Here is a 9,906-nt window from a genome sequence, read left to right on the forward strand (position 1 = left end):
CTAAAAGTTTGCCAATTGGATATTGCCAAGCGAGAAAGTTATAACGGAATGAAGCAAATGCCCATTCCACTGCAACTCCTTCATCCTCAAACTCAAACCCTAACCCTAACCCTAACCCTAACCCTTCTCCCCTCCCTCAACCCTTCCCCAAAACCCCATCCCAAAACCCTCAACTACCTCACTCCTCTCCAAACTCCCTCCGCACTCACTCCCCACCTCACCACCGCACCGATCCGCCGCAACCAACCTCCGACTCCGGCCTCCGCTTCCGCGAGAAGCTCCTCTACCTCCAAACCCTTAAAGTCAATCCCTCCAAAGCCTTCCACAAGAACCCGAATTTCCGATCAGCCCCACTCGACTCCCTCAAATCAGTCGAGAAATGCCTCTCGTCCATGGGCATCGACCGCTCTGCCTTGGGCCGCATCTTCGACATGTACCCCCAGCTCCTCACCTGCGATCCCTACTCCGATCTCTATCCTGTTTTCGACTTCCTATTGAACCACGTCAATATCCCTTTCCCCGATATCCGAAAATCGACCATTCGCTGCCCGACTCTTAATTTGCAGTGTAGATCACCAATTGAGACCCGCATTACGTTTCCTAGAAAATTTGGGTTTGTGGGGAAACAGGCATTAACTTGCCAGAGCACACTGTTGTTGGTTTCAAGCGTCGAAAACATGCTTATGCCCAAGCTGAATTACTTGCAAGATTTGGGTTTTTCGTATGAGGAGGTGTTGAGGTCGCCGGGGTTGTTGACGTTTAGTATTTCCAATAATTTTGGGCCGAAAGTGGAGTATTTCTTGAAGGAGATGAATGGGGATTTGGCAGAGCTAAAGAGGTTTCTGCAGTATTTTTCGTTTAGTTTGGAGGGGAAGATAAAGCCTCGGCACCAGCTCTTGGTGGAGAATGGGTTGTCTCTTTCACTGCCGCAGATGTTGAAGGTTAGCGATGGGGAGTTCAATATGCGGTAGATTGAGATGCGATTGCCATTAGTTGATCAGAGACAGTCACAGTAAGTTTCCTTGCAAGTTGCAACTTATATTATTTATGCTTTGCTTCCATAGTGAAAGTTCACGACTCATTGTGTTTGATGGTCAAATGTACATTTTTTGTGCAATATAACGTCTTTATTTATTCATGAGAGACAATTGTTTAATTCCCTCAGTTGTTCTCTAGACATGAAGTGGAAGTTAGAAGCTATAGTAAGAAACCCAGTTTTAAAAAAAAAAAACACCCATTTAGTACACATTAATGTGTGTTTGAGAGGGAAAATATTGAGTACACACTTAACCTTTAGCATAATACACAAAATGGTGGTCCTAAGACTTGAACCCATAATCTCAAGGTTATTAGGCCTAGTCTTAACAATTGAACTAATAGTCAACCCTTAGTAAGAAACCTAGTTAACAAAATTAAATTGGTGGTAATTCACATTTTACACTTGTTTGTTGTTGCTATATTTTAGCTTACCCAAGGTTAGAACTTGATAAATATCCAAATATGAGTTGTTGTTCCTGGCAAGCTTGAAATGAAATTAGTAAATTCTTTACCATTCAAGTAAAATTTAAATTCGTAGTGCCAATGGAAACCAGAACACTAATGACCAAGCAATACTGCTAAATTTGGGGATGATAATGTGAGATAATGGGGCAGGAAAGAAGCCTTTGTTTATCATTTATTCAGTATTATAGTAAACCCTTTGTTTTGAGACTTTCCGAAGGTTTGAACCTGATTCTGCGATTTATTCAACGCTAATATTCATTTTGTTAGAGGAAACTGCCATAGTGGATTGTCCTCAAGTTATGGACTTAAAATCATTTGCTTCTTTGATGCTTGAAATCTGGGCTTCAGTTATTAGGGAGTTGAATAATTGGGAGGGCATGTATTGGCAGTGATTGATGGGAGATGTCATTTATGTAATCAAACGTTTAGAAGCTTAAAGCTCACTTCTATGGTTCTTGTTCAAATAATATTTGCACTCTGTTTTTGATGATAGGATAGCTAGAGTTTTTATGCATGTTTCCTCTCAGCAAAGAATAATTAGTCTAAAATTATCCAATATTTGTCACAGAAACTCCTATAGTCTGATCCAACTAGAATGCCCAATTTTCTACTGCTGTCATGGAGAAGCTGGTTTTATAATCTTTCCACATACCTGACCCTTCATCAGTAATCAATCGTCACCATATTGGTCTTGTATGCATAATGTGGTCACTTAGTAGGGTAAATTATCAATAGGTCCTACTTTTGGGGCTTATTGCCTATTAAGTCCTATTGATAAATTTATCAAGTGATAAAATTATCAGTCTCTCTTGTTTTTACGAATAAATTTACAGCCAGGACCTGTAGGTAAATAAGTCTAGTTAATATGACTGATTGGTAAGTGTCACAACTTAGTAAGGGCCCTGTCGTGGTTATTGCTTGGAAAACAAAACACAATGTTGTTTATTCTGACCTATAGCTTTTGCTAAATTTCAAGTAATGGGTCCATCCTGTGTTCGCTGCACTCATCCTTTTTGGGTGATCCTCAGAGGCATAAGCTAGCTAGCAAAGACTTAAACAGGTATGAAGGCTTTGCTTGGTTCACTGATATATGAGCCCTTAACTTGTTGAGGATGCAAGAAGGGTGTTTTATCCCAGATTTGTGTACTAAACTATGTTATTAGAGTTCTACTTACACGACAATGTTATCTCCTTGCACTCAGTTTTCTAAAATTCCAGTCTTCCAAAATTAAAAAAATTATCATTTTATCTCATTACCCTCTCCATAATCCCGTATATATATATATATACTAGAGGTTGTGCACACCCGCATGGATGTGCTTAAAATTTTCATTGTGGGTTGAAGTTGGCTATTATAGATTGAATAGGTAGTTATAGAAAACTTGTGCTTCAATTCTTTGTTACAGAAAGGTAATTTGGGAGTAAAATAGTTTGACACAAAAGTGTCAATGCCAACTTAGCCCTTTACATATATAATGGAATAGATAGATATATCCATTGCTAACTTTTTATTTTGCTTTAGTAGTAAAAATTGTTTATTTAACGTTTAATTAGTTTGCAATTGATTGAAATCTATGTGAAAGTGATTTGATATATAATCCATCAAAATTTTAATTCCAAGGGGTTGGCCTGGTGGCAAGGCCTTAGGTCTTGCGGGTGTGCTCCCTCCAAGGTTTGAGGATCGGAATCTCTTAGGTACTAACAATTCCTTGGGGCTATTGGATTGGGAAAAAGCCCTTGAATGAGCTGCAGTGCACTTGCGGGAAACTCTTTGCCGAGGGCCTGTGCATCCCTGGGAATTAGTCAAACTTTGATCTGGACATCCTGATGCCAATAAAAAAAAAAGAATAGAAAGTATAATCCATCAAAATTTTGTTTAAAACTTTGTTCAAACTTCCAGTGTGAAACAAACTTAAAATTTTCGAACTTATGTGGCCGATCAAATTTGAAACATTTGTATTTTTTCTGTGGAACAAAACTAATTTGTTCAACTTTTAGGCATTTAGCCAGAAAAGTCCAAACAAATTAAGTTTGTTCATTCGTAAAAATCCGAACCAAATTCAAATCAAGAAAGGAAACCTTTTGTAGGTGGTTGATGGTGGGTCTAAATCAGACGACCAAGGTTTTAAATAACGGTGGTGGTTACCATAATGGTAACGATAGCGTTGATGCAGTTGTGGGGTGTAATGGTGATAGCAATTGAAACCGTGAATTTTTTATTTCTTCGCACAACTTTAAGAAAATATACAAATAGGCATGTTTTTATTCCAGAATCACATTTAGTGAGGTTTTGGGGTTCAGTTCACATTGAATTTGGTTGATTTATCAATGCATATCAATTGTTTCATTTTCGGTTATGGTGAATTCTCAACAATCTGAATGGTTCTAGTCGAAATGTGGTATGAGACAAGGGGACCCATTGGCTCCGTACCTTTTTATTTTGGTGACTCAAGCCTTATCTTTGGGTTTAGATGTTCTTGCGTCCCAGGGTGTTTGTACGGGGATGTCTATTTGTCGTAATGCACAGGTTATTTCTCATCTCCTTTCTGCAGATGATTGTTTATTTTTCATGGAGTTGGAATTAGCAACGATTTGGTGTTTGAAATGGTTTCTGCAAGCCTTCTATCACCAATTGAGTCTTCAGATTAATTTTCATAAATCCAGTCTCTTTGTTAGTCCTAACATGAGTCCAGCTCATTGAGTTTTTCTTAGCGAGTGTCTTGGGGTTGAACTAGTTGATAGACCTGGGTTATATTTGGGAGCGGTTCTGGGTGCTAGTTCTCATAAGGCAGATTTGTTTAGTCATATGAATAGATTTTCTGCTAAGCTGTTGGGGTGGAAACATAGTCCTCTATCATTTGCCGGAAGATGTGTCCTGATTAGACACTCTCTTTTGTCAATTACTTCTTATCTGTTATCTGTGTTTAAGGCTCCGGTGTATTTCACCCGTCAAATTCGCAGTATTGTGGGGAGTTTTCTGTGGAAACATTCAGGTGAAAAGGGGATAATTTGGAAAAGCTGGGATAGTTTGTGCTTACCTAAGGCAGTAGCTAGTCTTGGATTTCGAGATCCGGGGTTGTTGAATCAATCTCTGCTGCCTAAGGTAGCTTGGAGAATCATTTTGATTCCCCAATCTCTTATAAGTAGACTTTTCATGGCAAAATATTGTTCAAAGGGTGTGTTTCTAGATGCTACACCACACCTAAGTCAGGTTGCTCATGGGCATGGAGTATCCTATGGGAAAGGATCTTCTTAAAAAAGAACTGGGGTGGGTTGTGGGGAATGATGAGAATATTGATCCTTTTGAAGACCAATGGATTCCTACTTTAAAGAATGAGATGGTAGGAAGGGGGATGGGTAAGTTGTTCAGCTCTTTTAAAGTTGCACATCTTATTAATCAGGATACTAAATCGTGGAGAGAACCATTGATTCGGGCCCCTCTTTTCGGAACATATGGTCACTAATATATTGAATATACATATTCCCCAAATTAGTAAACTTGATCAATGAGTGTGGCAGCTGGCCAAGGATGGACAGTATCCAGTTAAGTCGGGTTTTTTCTCAGTTATGAAAGAGTGTCAGACTTTGCATCATCCGGGTAATTGGGATAGTGGTCGGTGTTGGAAGAGGTTGTGGAAATTAAATTTGCCTGCTAAATGGGCATTATTTGTTTGGAAGATTTTACATAGAATCCTACTTGTCAAAAATCTTCTTGTCCACTGGGGAATACCATTAGATCTTGTGTGTTCAAGGTGTGGTGTTAAAGAGGAATCATTAGAGCATCCTTGTTTCCAATGTATTTCTCTAAACACATTTGGCGAGGGTCTAGTGTTGGCCTTAATTTTGAGGATGGGGAGGGATGTTTAGTTCATGACTGGATGGGACAATGGTTCCAAAAGGCACCAGATGATGATGATGCAATTCATGAATCTGTTAAGGTTTTCTGGGGTATTTGGCTTCATAGGAATACAGCTACATTTGAGAATGTGGTGGAAGACCATGTTTTGAGATTAATTAGCTCTCTGAATTGGGTACATGATCAGAATAGGATATTAGATATTAATGATTTGTTCACAAATCGTAGTAACATGGGTGTTGCTTCACCTGGTGATTCTTTTGTATTATCTAATTCTGCAAATTGGTGCCCACATCCCTGTTTTGACTGGTTTGTTATCGACGGGGCGTGGAAGGAACTTACGGTCAAGGCGGGTGCAGCTTGGGTTGGAATGGACAATAAAGGAAACTAGTTTGCATGGATGAAATTTTCCTTTGTTGCATCGTCAGCCTTGGTAGCTGAAGCCAGAGCTTGGTAGCTGAAGCTAGAGCTTGCTTAGAAGTAGTAAAGTGGTGTGTGCAGAACAATGTGAAAGCAGCTACCATACTCACCGACTCTTTATTGTTAATCCAGCGGTTGCAAAACGTTAATAAGACGGAATCGGACCTGACAAACTTTTTGCAAGATTTATGTTATTTTTGTATTATGTTAGATTATGTTTGTATTACTAAGGTCCCTAGACAAAATGTAAAGGTGGCTCATATGTGTTGGCAAAAGCAGCCCTATCAGAAGGCTAAACTGTGTGTAGTCTTTCTTATATATATATATATATATATGTGATTATCTTGGTTTTATTAAAAAAAAGAAGAAAAAAACAAGTTTAAAATACAAAATGTCGACATAATAATGTAAAAGTACATAAGATGAAATCTAAATTTTGTTCAATAAATTTAACATAAGAGAAATAGATGTTAGCAGATAAGATGAAAAAGTAATGAAATCTTGAAGATTGGGCATTCAAAACATGTATAAATAAGATTTTTACTTAAAATATGTATGGACATTCAAAAGGGAAAATAGTATTACTTACAAAATTTATAAAAAATATTATGTTCAGTGATTTAATTATTGAGAATGTATAAACATTTATTTAGGCTTTAGTTTTTGTTCCAAACATTTTCATATGTTTCCAAATTGTTTTTCCATCTCCCTTATGTTTCCGAAATGTTTTAGTTTTCAAGCTAAATGAAACAACACACTGAATGAGAAAATAACATTATATACAAAATTTATAAAAAAAAAAAAAAAATTAAAAAATACAAGCGTAACCGTTGTAGTGACTGTAACTGCGCTGTAGCGGCAATGTAACAGCCGTTACGGCCTTTATGTAACGGTAGCGGTCATTACGGTTGTGAATTTTTGTCACACTGCTATAGCCGCCATAACTGGTGACGGTAACCATCACAACTATTACATAACGGTTGCGGCCACTTTTTAAAACCTTGCAGATGGCTTAAATCTTAAATTTTTGGGGCTTAAACTTAGTGGAATAAAGGGATAATGAAACTCGAATTTAGTTAGGGAAGCAAAATTTGTAGAGGGTTAATTTATTTATTTATTGAATTCAGGTCTCCTACTGCTGATGATCCAGCACCCCGGAATAGCACGACCTAGACTTTCACAATCCATCACCTTGCGCAACCTAGTTCATCCTCCAAAACCAACACTGTGTACTACAAAGAAAGAGAGATTCAAGGTAAAGGTAGAAAAAGAAGATGGAAGATGTGGGAGGTGACGATGATGAAGGGTAGTGTCGAACTAGGGAGTTGGGGAGGAGGATTGGTGACGAGGGAGGGGCTAAAGGGGGGGGGGGGGGTGTTGATGAAAGAGAGAAGCGATTGGGGGGGGGGGGATTGTGATGGTCGGAGAGGTGGGAGGTGATGAAACTGAAGGGTAGGTGTCAAATCTGGGGATTGTGGAAGAGCGTTGGGAAGGAGGGCATCACGATGGTTAGAGGTGGCGACAGTGAGAGGGTGGCAATGTAGAGGTCACTGGTGGGAGCAAGGCTAGATGTTTGTGGTTGAAGATGGCGATCATGGCTGCTAGAGGTGGTGATTGGGGGGTGGGGTAGAGCAGAGTTTTAAAAGGCTTTCTTGAGACTCACCTCACCTCAATGCTCGCCTCGCCTTTGAGACTAAGGTAAAACGTATCAAGATTTTGATTTTGAAGTATTACTCTCCAAAGGTTTGCGCATCACAGTTTGAGACATGCGCCTTAGGTGTGTTTTGTATGTTTTTTTGTGCATAAGCATGTGAAGAGTACTCACATGCAAAGGTTGTTTTGGGTTTTTGTTAAACTTAGTCTATTAGATTATTTACACATAAAAAAAAAAAAAAAAGAATTCATTTTTGCAACTATATTCTACAAGAAAAATTAAGTAAATGGTCAATAAAATAAAAAAAAAAACAGTTAGTGGTCTAGTGAGAAGCTCAATCACTAAAGTTAAGAATATCAATTTCATTTTTAGTGATGGAAAACCTCCTCATACACAGTAAAAGGTTCAACATCTTAAGGCGAAAAGTATTTACACCTTTATATTTTAATTTTTTTTTTACTATTTAAAAATATTTAATTCATTCACTTAATATTAAAAGTTAAAATTTGAAATGCTTACGTCTCAATGCCTTGAGACTTACACCTCGCCTCACGAGGGGTGAAATGCCTCGAGGTATGCATTCACCTTTAAAAACTTTAGAATAGAGTTAGGGTTTGTTAGGTTTGGGATGTAAGAATGAGGGTTGTGATTGGTATTATGCTGATTGTGAAAAGATAAAATTAATAATTTAAGTTTTTGTACATTGTGCAAGGAGAAATGGAGTGTGATGAGAAATTTTATTGTGTAAGAAGAATTACTAAAAGCATCCCGATGCTATTAATGTCGTGTATTTGAAGTTTCAGTTTTAGCCCCCAAAATGCATCAAGTTGCCCTCATCCCACATTGGAGTCCAATGTAGAAAACATTAGGCATTAAGGGCATGTTTGATTGGAAGGATTAAAGCATGGGATTAGGATTATTAATCCGTGGGCCCAATCATCCTATGTTTGTTTTGACATTTTGGTTTAGGACTATTAATCCAATGGATAATTAATCCAACAAATTTGTAGGATTATTAGTAATGGGGTAGGGGTGGGATAGTTAATACCACATTAATTTGATAGGATTATTAATACCTCACTATTAGCATTGTGAATCAAACATGACCTAACATCTCTGGTCTGGCATTGTCGGTTTTCCTTTTTGTTGATTGTTAGTTTTTTTGTTTTGTTGTTTGGTTGGAATGGCCGTTCGGGTCTTGATTATGTCCTGTTATTATTTTTTATTAATATAATATTTCTCATGTTCTTAAAAAAAAAAAAAAAACTCTGGTCTGGCCATAGGATATGGATCATAATGGGCCCAAACATCTAGAGGTGGTTACTGTGATGCTCCACTTGACTTTTGCATCCCATCTGTTTGAAACTGATTTTGCCTTCTCCTCCTTTTATGGAACAATATATATCCCACATAATGTTAAGACATTGTTGACTCACTTCTCTATTACCTGAGCTAGTGTTTAATGGAATTGTAATACATTATAAGGGCATTTACATGTAAATCTTTAATTTATGAAATTATATTCCATTAAGTCTTAATTAAAATTTTTTAGACATTCAAATTCTATTAAATTCTTAATAGTCTGAATTATCTTTTAAACAATGATTGTTTATCGTTTATGATAATTTATAAAGAAATATGACGATTTGACATTTATTTTGATTTTCATCACTTTAAAACATCGACTTTCAAATTGAAATTTTTTTTAAAAAATTGTGCAAATTTTTTTTTTTAAAATTGAATTATTTTTTTTGTGCAAAACTGAAAGAAGAAACATGATGAAACAATTCTTAATCTTATTATTAGTTTTATTGGATAGTGAAATTAAATCAATAAGTGGAAAGGCAAAAACGTTTAATCTTATCTTTTGTTGTTTTTATCAGTTAGTGAAACAATTCTCTAGAATATTACTATGCAAAATTGATAATGTTTTTAGTTTTAACAAAAAAAAAAAAAACTGATTCAATTTTACTAAATAGGATTTATTAGTTTAAAAAATCTTAAATAAGATTTGAGATAGCATAACATTTGTAAATAGGACTTTTAAACAATTAATTCTACATTGTATAAGTGTATAAGATCCAAGTTGTAATTGCCTTATGCTCAAGGCTTTTAGATTCTCAGTGTCAATACAGTTGATTTAAGCCTAGCTAGTAGGATACTAAAATAGAGACGCAACCAATATCAAACCAGTAACTATGGGAAAACTTGTGAGCTTTATTATAATTATTTAAATTCAATTGGGGTTGAATTATAATAATAAAAAGTTTAAATTTTCCAAGGTCATTATAAATTTGTAGTTATGTTTCTAAATTATTTAAATCCATATATGTTCATTCTTTCTAAGGACATGTAGTAGAAAATTCTGGTTTTGGAATGTTTTGACAGAAGTAAGATTAAGCAATTGTCGAAGTCATTAAAAAGAATTTTATCACTTTGTTTGGTTTCGGTTTTTAGAATTCACTTATAAAAA

The 9,906-nt window shown here is 36.4% G+C and overlaps 1 pseudogene across 1 annotated transcript; it reads left to right on the plus strand.

Annotated features, from left to right (window-relative positions):
- The first annotated feature begins 56 nt into the window (after positions 1-56).
- Positions 57-7,744, plus strand: LOC114282072 (transcription termination factor MTEF1, chloroplastic pseudogene; annotated as a pseudogene). Its single transcript, XR_014344262.1, has 2 exons — positions 57-1,012; positions 6,907-7,744. The product of XR_014344262.1 is annotated as a transcription termination factor MTEF1, chloroplastic pseudogene (transcript).
- Positions 7,745-9,906: the final 2,162 nt, after the last annotated feature.

Source organism: Camellia sinensis, chromosome 11 (assembly GCF_055761805.1).
Source record: "Camellia sinensis isolate YWXY chromosome 11, ASM5576180v1, whole genome shotgun sequence".
Classification (NCBI taxonomy): Eukaryota; Viridiplantae; Streptophyta; class Magnoliopsida; order Ericales; family Theaceae; genus Camellia; species Camellia sinensis.